This window comes from Anastrepha obliqua, chromosome 1 (assembly GCF_027943255.1).
Source record: "Anastrepha obliqua isolate idAnaObli1 chromosome 1, idAnaObli1_1.0, whole genome shotgun sequence".
NCBI classification, from domain to species: Eukaryota; Metazoa; Arthropoda; class Insecta; order Diptera; family Tephritidae; genus Anastrepha; species Anastrepha obliqua.
Window position 1 is genome coordinate 55282762 of NC_072892.1, and position 9883 is coordinate 55292644.

Genomic DNA, 9883 nt, shown 5'->3' on the forward strand with positions numbered 1-9883 from the left:
TATGTCTGTATACGTATATACACTGCATTAAATAACTATAGTACAGGGACTTATTGACATCTTCTGACAATTGATTTGTTTCTTAATTAATTCTAATGCTTCTCTAATGCAAGTTAATTCCCTTCAAAAACCATATAAATGTAAGAGTTATCGCTGTTTCTCCATAAGTCCCTTGCGGTGATCATCAAAACTCCTTGAAGATTTATCTAAAATCAATCGGAAAAGAGAAATTAGTTTTATTAATAGATAATCCAGTGCCTGATCGAAGCTTTTTTCAAAATTAACAATATGGCGGCCTCAGGAAATATTTTTAAAATTTTCAAGATAAAAACCGACAGTTAATTGTTTTTAAAAAATCCTTCGATCAGGCACGAGCTTTTTATGTTTTTCGAAAGCAGAGCTCCTTTTATTGAAATCTACCAAGCGGTTTTTAAGTTACAGTGATCACCAGTTCAATATAGTTTTGAGAAAAAAGCATTAAAATTTTGCTATCTGCTCCGGATCGCCAGAGCGCCCTTTGTTAATTGTTGACAAACTCGAAAATTATTTATGGGATTCACTTCAAATTTTCACAGAATATTTTTAAGATATTATACTTTAAGAAAATGCAAAAAAAAATAAAATTTTTTGAAAATTCTGACCACTCCTTACCCCATAAACGAAATTCCAAACTTCGTGCAAATAAAAAAAAAAATTTAACACACATAAGTATATAATCCAAATTTTACATTTTTTAATCAGAACTTCTCGAAAAATTTAGAATATACAGTTTTATAGCCCATTGTTTTTGTAATATATATAAATATGCATGTTTTCAGTACCTGGAAAATCTCGTTGATTTTTGAAAATTTTGTTTAACGGTGATGAGTGTTTTCTGCCATATGAAAAAGCGTCAAGCGTTTGTTATATTATAGTTATATAATTATTATGAACGCAGACACTTCAATGCTTGAGTTCACATATTTGTTGTGCATAAACTGGACTTTAGGGAGAGTTTTACAAAACAAAATTCTTGTTATAATATTCTTGGTACACAAATCTACTTAGATGTATATTCTCGTACATATGTATTGCAAGAATTTGGTTACTCAAACGATCTTTTTAACAAATACATAATACAGTCGAGAGAGCTTTTGCTCCGGATACACAAATTTCACTTGTAGATGTCGCCTTATTTTGTGGTTTGAGTCTCCGATAAAGATCCGATAGAGATTACATACATATAATTGCCAAATATAGTATATGATCTATGCACGTATACAATACATGTCTATGTATCATATATGAATGTATAAAATAATTTCTATTGTAGCTTTTATACACATTTTGGGTAGTAGAGAAATGTTGAATATCTACACGTGCATGCACTAAAAGGAAAGTTCATGGCAACTAATCAAGTAAGAAAGGGTTGATACGTGAATTATGTAGATAAATACTAATTATATACCAATGGATCAAAAGGTGACACCAATGCAGAAGCAATGTTTCTTGATATTATTTAAGGGTTTATATATCTTGTAAGCCCGAAAAAATTGGCGATTGTCATAATTTTTTTTTGAATATTTTTTAGAACTTTTATTCAAATGAGGCATATATCATACTGAAGGGTAACTCTCGAAGAATATATTTTGGTGTTTTTATTAAAAAAAAAGTTATTATTTTTTGTCGATATCGCCCCTCCCCCGAAACGCTGTTATTTAGAAGAGGCTTGCGGTGATCACGGTAGCGCTCAACTGAAATCAAAAAAATTAAATGATTATTGTAGAAAAATGTTTTTAATGAATTTGAACGGTTTATTTATCCAAAAAAAACTTTTCTCGATAAGAAAACCACTTTGCACTAAAAAAACGATTTTTGAGCGGTTGAAAAATTAAAAAAAAATTAAAAATTAAAAACTTAGTGTATTTTCAGGATTTTTTTTTACAATAAAAAAATGAAAATCTATATTTAAATTTTTTAGGCTTTTTAGGCCTTCACTTAAAAAAAAATTTTAATTTTAATAGTATTAAAAATGGCGCTGAAGTTGACCCTCCCGAAAAATTGGAACTGGACGGTGTTGTCCATTTCGGCTCTTCCATTTATCTGAAACACAAAAACCAAAAAAATTATTAATCACTATGACTGTAGCTACATATAATATGTCCCGTACTAGAATAAATAACAAAAAAATTGGATAAAATGGCGCGGTTTTGAATTTGACACTTTAAAAATCGGTTTTTCTTCAGTTTTTTAATGAAAAAATACGAAATAATTGAAATAATAATATGATTCTAGTACGGGATAGCCATTGATATCGTGAATAGTTGTTGAATAGTTTTTTTTGACAACACCAGACCGAAAAAAGTAGTTTTGGGATAATTGAGTTTAAGGGTTTTAGAGGATATTTTCCATTCATGCCATACCTGCTAAAACGGCTGTAGAATCGAAAATACTGGGAATATTCTTCCAAAATTTTGACAGTATTTTCCTAAAAGCCTGCACTTTCGAAATATACAAAACAAATCAATTTTTTGAAAATTCTAGACCACCGGCACCCCCTGAACCCGTTTCCAAGCGAAAAATCAGGTACTTGTTCGACTCTGATTAAATTAAGTTATGGTGTTTTTGAAATTCTTATTTTCGACTATTATTTTGCGCTCATACGTTTAAAGCAGAAACACAGTAGTTTAATTGAATTTTTTTTTTTTTTTATGAACGCATCTTAAAGTATAAACAGAATAACTTTTACAAATTACAACTAGTACAACAAAATAAAGATACTTACGAGCAATTTTTATTAAAAAAGGAAAAACTAAGATGACTCAAGAATTCATTATGAATGTATAAATATATAAGGTACAGCTGCTACTGGGTGCCCATCTGGTCTAAAACTGTTTTACGCTTGAGCCGCCGACGATGATTATTTGGCTGAAGCAAAGCCAATGCTTGAGCGTTGACATGTGTACTTAAACGTTGTCTGTGAGCCATGGCATACTTTTTCCCCACGTCAGTGGCGAGTAGCATACCAAGATCACGATGGAGGTCGAGATTTCTCACATAGTATGGAGCATTGACGATGTTGCGCAACACTTTATTTTGGAATCGTTGGATAATAGTCATGCAAGATTCGCTTGAGCATCCCCATAGCTGAATGCCATTCGTCCAGACCGGTTTAAGTATTTGATTATATAGCAGTAGTTTGTTGTTCGTTGACAGAACAGAGTGTCTACCAATAAGATAAGGTTTTTTGTTTTTAATTCCAGCTCTTCACGCTTTTTCTTGGCATGCGCCTTCCAACGCAGTTTTGTATCAAGGGTTATACCAAGATATTTTGCCTCGTTGACGTACGGTATTTCTACGCTGTTTATGTAGACTGGCTTGTACCAGTAAATTGTTTTTTTCAGGCCGAATACAATGTGCACTGATTTTGAATTATTTAATTTGATACGCCATTTTTTTGCCCATGTTGCAATAGAACTCACCGCTGATTGCAATTTCGTCGTTGTAGTCTCGATCATTTCTCCAACTGCTAGGATAGCCGTGTCATCTGCAAAGGTTGCGGTAACGTGTTGCTCGTGAATCGGTAAGTCATACGTATGCAAGAGGTACAGAAGAGGGCCTAGGATGCTTCTTTGAGGTACCCACGCGCTTGCTTTTTGCAATGAGGAATAGGCGTTGTCAAGTCTGAAATGAATCCAAAAGTGTTTGCGCCATTCATTAGCAGAAAAAAATGCAATTATTCCCTTAAAACAAATTTCCACACAGAAGCACGACCACTTGCCATATACAAATGTACATATTTCTGATTTCAAATAATTAAATGTCCTTTCAGTTCTTTATGATAATGCAAAGTAAGCTCCTCTTTCTTTTGGCCATTTTCCAAAGAGATATACCTCAGTAATAAGTATTTTAATATTTCGTTGAGAGCGTTTTTAATTTTTCATAACTAAATCATATTATTACTGTCCATGTGAGAACATAAATAATCCCTACAAGTAAAGATATGTAGGCACTGTGTAGGCACTACTCACAATGATATGTATGTATATGTGTACATATGTATGACAAAGTAACTGCACTTTGAAACAGAACTCATTCTTTGTATTTTTTGTCTTAGGACCTTTGCATTTTGAAACTAACTACATCTGTAGATATTTAAATATAATATAAGAACCTAGCAGGAGCTAAAAATGTGAGAAAGAAGTGAAATACACAACACCTAGTGGGTTTTGGTACACAGCGGATATACGCAAAAACAAACATTTTTTATTTATATTTTTTTGAAGTTCCTTTTATTTAAAAAATTTTTAAAGTAATAAATAATTTATGGATTTTAGTAACACAGGATCACAATAAGCATTTCAAAGTTTTATACATAAATAACAATACTTAAATCGGTTAAGCCGTTTTTGATGTGTTGCAGTTTGAAAGGAAATTTTATGATTTTTTAACACATTTTGGCTTGTTTTATGTAATGTTTTACAATTCATGCTGGAAAAGAACTTTCAGAATGAGAAAATCTAAATACCTTGTGCAAACTATTCCTACCGGTGTATTGGTATTTTCAAGCTTAATAATCACGTGAAGGGGTAATTCTTTCTCAACTAGAACAGTTTTCAGTTAATTTTTCTTTTTTATTATACTGAATGTGTGAGTGATATACTAATTAACAGAAAAAGATTTAGTAAATAGCCCCATACAGTACTTCGAATTAACACAAGTTTTTTTTTTTGTTTTATTTCTTTTAATACATGGTTTTATTTACTGATTCGCTTTTAGCTAAAGTTAGGCCTACCCGTATGTTTCAAATTTGAATGTAATTTAACTGCTTATTAGGCCGTTAGGTTATGTTACGTTATGAAGTAGTCGGTCCATACGTCCAACTCAATTATACATTAGAGGTCCGTTGTGATACCACTGTGCGATGCGGGAACCTGATTTATTTTTCTTCGTGGAACCATTTTGTGGCTCTTATGAAAGGTAGAATTGATCCCAACCCCACGCCAGACAGCTCTGTAAGAGAATTGAAGAAGTATCTGCATAGAAAACCGGCTCTGACTTAAGCTAGGGCTGGGCAATTGCAAATGAAGTGCTCAACTGTTTCTTCCTCATCTCTACAACTTCTACAATATTCATGGGAGAAAACTCCTAGTCTCAAGGAATGCCTGCCAAATAGCCAATGACCGGTGACACAAGTCTCGACCTTCGACATATCATCTCTTGAGAGGCTAAGCAATTCCTTTGTAATTTTCTTGTTTATTTGCGGCCATAGCCTAGCTGTTATGCGAGCAGTAAAAGAAGCACTGTTTTCCTTCTTACATTTATTATAGAATGAAATATATTTTTTATTAAAAATAGTTTGAATTAAAAGAATAAATAAATCCATAGTCAAAGAAGCACTGTCTTCTTTCTTACTTGCATATGACTAATTTTTATAATAAGAAGTTATACAAATAAAAGGAGGCAGCAGCACTAGCAGCATGTGCCATCGGCTGTCTGCTAACAAATAATGTAAATGTACTTTAAATAAGGTCTAATGTTAAGTAATTATTTGAATGCAAAGTGGTTGCCCTCTGTCCTCGATAGCCTCACGAATTCCATCTTTGAGGTCTTGAATCGACCCTGGACTGTTAGCTTCAAAGAAAAAAGTCACAAGGTGTTTAAGCACAAGATCTGGATGGCTGAATGTGATTACCTCTTCGAGAGATGAAACGGTCTGGAAACTTTTCGCGTAAAAAATCAATGGTTTCGTTGTGTGTGTGGCACGTAGCGCCGTCTTTTTGAAAATGAACGTTGCCCAGATCAATACCATCCAATTCCGACCATAAAAAATCTTTAATCATCTCTCGATAGCACTATCCATTCACCGATAACACCTGTTATTGGAAAACCCTTTATAAGATAAAATTTTAGATCCGTCTTAACAAGTCGTTGGCTTTTAGAAATTTGTAGACAGCCAGTTACTTCCAAATGGCTCTTCAAGAAAATCAAGTGCGTGAGAAGATCCAAAGAATTGTGAGCTAATTGAGCGTTTAACTGCGTTTCCGTATATAGGAAGGCCGTAATCGATTTTTGATAGGACGAGAGCTCTGCATGCATGAACAAGTGAATACGGATGTATAAAAGATTTCTTAGAAGATGGGTACTTAATTATATTTAACAGTGCCATAATACAATTTTTATGTATTTACAATGGTTTTAAAACTTATACGTAGAATTCTAAACCGAATGCCCCTTTAACACACGGAATACTCTACTCTTCGTTTATACGCAATAATAAGAGCACTTACACACACACATACATATGCACGCAAAAAAATCCAACCTAAAATGACTTTAGTTGTAATTAAAAACTTACATGAACACCCTTACACACTGCCCTCTCTGCCCCAGCCAGTGAGTATAATATAAGCTCTGCCTTTTTGCCTCTGGAGTAATTAACAATAGTAATTTCATTACACATGCGAGCGTCATGTGATATTTAAACGTACAAAACACACAACCCTATGCACTGATACACACAAATATGTACATATGTAGTACAATGTAGTGGAATGTGGAAAGCTTTTTATTCTGTATATTAATTTAAACTACTTTCTTTTTGTTCGGTGGGTGTATGAAGGTGCGATTCTAGGGATATACTTATGTGCTTGTATGTATTTGTACGTTTGTGTGATCAGCGTATGGCAGGGCGAAAGAATGCGAGTCTTTTAAATTTAATTATGCTCTATGTGAAAAAACCATAAAGCCGCAGTAATTTGTCTTTCTGTGTAATGTACTTATACTCCTCGTATAGGGTAACCCCGAATTTGTATCTTCAATGTGAGTGCCAGTGTGAGGGGCAGAAGAGCGCAAGTTCTTGTATTGTTTTATAGCGATTTTCACTGCTGGTGCTGCTTCCGGTGAATCGGAATTATGCGCTGAGAGTAAATACGAAGTGCTCTGTTCTGTTCAGTGGTAGTAAGAAAAAAGTGGCCGCGCATTTTTTGTGGGCATATATTTTTTTGTTGCATACATTGGGGCGCGAAATGCATGTTGAAAGGAATTAGAAGTAAAAATTTTGGGATTAAAGCGATTTAGAATTAAAATTTGTTAAATAATTGTTTGACTACACTGTTTGCATTAATTTACGGTAATATTTAATATTCTACTAGCAGGTGACCGCGGCTTAGCTTGCATATGAAATAAAATGTATTAAATAAAACACTTACTGGCACTACTTTACGCCTATTAAAAATGCAAAAAGTTGCTATGTTTAAATTAAAATATTTATTATTAAAACTTAAACATTAACATTTACTATAAATAATATAAATACATTTTCTGAAGCAGCTGGTATACAAATACAATATTTTTAGTTTTTTTTAATGGTAGCATAAATTTACAAATTGAGATTCATACTAACATCTCAGAAGACTTATAATTTAAAATACCACGTCTACTTTTTTATGAAGAGCAAAATCTTCGTGGCTACATAACCTCAAAAATGGGCAAAAACAGCGATTTTTGCACTTTTAGGTTAGGATATCTCAAAGTCCTGACGTGATAGAGCAATTTAAACCCCTAATTCGGATTCTACGCAAAAAATTACTTCGGAAATGACACTACACTTTTATAGAACATTCCGAACCCATTTTTTTGTAATTATGTTTATTAAGTTTGGCCTTGCATCCTCTTACTTTTCATTGCGAAACAAATAGTAATCGAAAATTTAAATCTCTTTAAGGGGTAATGTTCGGTTGATGGTCGGTATCATTACAGGACACAACCCAGGGGCTCAGCATATGACCACCATTGGAATCATTGAGGACCCGATGCACCTGTCATGCTTGGAGGAGGCGAATAGCACTGATCACTTTCTCTGTGAGTGTCCTGCCTTTGCTAGAGCACGGCTACGAGTTTTGGGTTCCGATGTCATAAGAATGAGTGATATTCGTTCTCTAAAACTGGAGGATATTTACAGATTTGCCAAAGAATCTGGAAAATTCTCCCAGGACTAGCTATCTCTATCTCTGTCTCTATTCATTCCTATCTCTTTCTCTGATACTTTTCTCCTTCCCTCTTTGACTCTCTCTCTCTTTAGCCTGAGCGTTTTAGGAGCCACCCAATCTCCTGGTACTCCTTGGCTCGACCTTTTCAAATTTAAATTTCAAGGGGTAATGTGTTGGCATTTGCAGGCATCCAGTAGATAAAGACGCTTTCCTTTTACTAAGTTAACTTTAGTTCATCTTATCTAAAATGCGACCGCCGTAGCCTAATGGGTTTGTGCGTGAATACCATTCTGAATTCAGAGAGAACGTAGGTTCGAATCTCGGTGAAACACCAAAATGAAGAGAAAGATCTTTCTAATAGCTGTGGCCCCAGGGCAGGCAATGGCAGAGTGTGTTGCTGCCATGAAAAAGCTCCTCTTAAAAATATCTGCCGTTCGGAGTCGGCTTGCAACTGTAGGTCACTCCATTTGTGGAACAACATCAAGACGCACACCACATATAGGAGGAGGAGCTCGGCCAAACACCTAAAACGGATGTACGCGCCAATTATATATATATGTATATATATAACTCAGTAAAGAGTTGGCGCCATCAAAAACGTAAATTTTTATCCCAAGTTTATTGATGTCCTCCTCTAGTTCGTCTGTCCATCTTGTTCTCGGTCTTCCTCTTACTCTAATGGTGAACGCTTTAGCTTCTACAATTTTCTTCTGTGCCCCATTTATAAGCTGGTCTAGCTCGTCGTTCCACCTTACACGCAACTCGCCTCGAGTATTTTTCGTTCGAAGGTTTGCAGACCACCATTCAGCTCCATAGCATAAGACTGGTCTAATAATCGTTTTGCATAGAATCATTTTTTATTGTCTGTTTAGTAATTTTGATTTGTGAAGTTCTGTTAGTAATGCATGCGATCTCTTAGCTGCTTGGATTCTCTCATTGATGGTGAAGCTTGTTGGATTGTCTCTATACAGTTTGAAGCTTAAGTAGGTAAACAATTGTGCCAGTGTGTTCAGAGCCTCCCTAGGACATGGTCTGATTGAACCAACTGTTATTGAGCAGGCTTATCTTTGTATTCTGCCAAGTAATGTGAAAGAATTGAGTAGTTCTGTTTAATATATGTCCAGTCTTTTTTGTGTCACTTACTTCATCTATGGCACAGCTTAGCATAAATTTTAATTCTGAAGGATTCACTTTCGATCATACTAATGTGGTTAGAGTGTCTGGGATTTTACATATATGAAATATTGTGGGGATAGTTTTCCTATTGTTGCTATCCAAAGTTCGCTTAAATCATTAAACTGCATGTGCAGCCCAATGTTGTGATCAAAACATTTCTCCATGGACTGTTTGAGAGCAAAAGTTTGGTCTATTGTTGACCTTCCAGGTCAAAATCTACATTGATGTTCCGGAAGAACTCTTTCTGCGTGGCGTATATAGTAAGTATTTTGTTTAAAAGCCTTGAGAAGATTTTATGGGTTGTGTTTCGAAAGGAATTCCCGTGAAAGTTTTTTCAGCTTGCCTTATTGCCTTTCTTGTGAATGGGGAGTATTTTTCTGTGTCCAGTCCTTCTTCCTTTAGAACTTTTTATATTTTTATTTAAATTTTATAATAAAATAATAGTAATAATAGGAATAACAATAATATGGTGTGATAGATTTTTACTAACGCCGCTGAAGGGTCCCCCATTGACTTCTCTAGAGCTGCTAATCAGCCCCTAGGCAAAATAAATATTACGTATATAGTACATATGTGTGCATATCTGAACCCAATTACCCACTTATGTAGAAGTTACATATCTACTTACAGGCATACACGTGCGCACAGTTCGTATCTTTCACTTCCCACAGCAACAACACAGCACCGTATCACTAAACTCGCATATCCTAACGACACTAATGAGCGTACAAATTTGA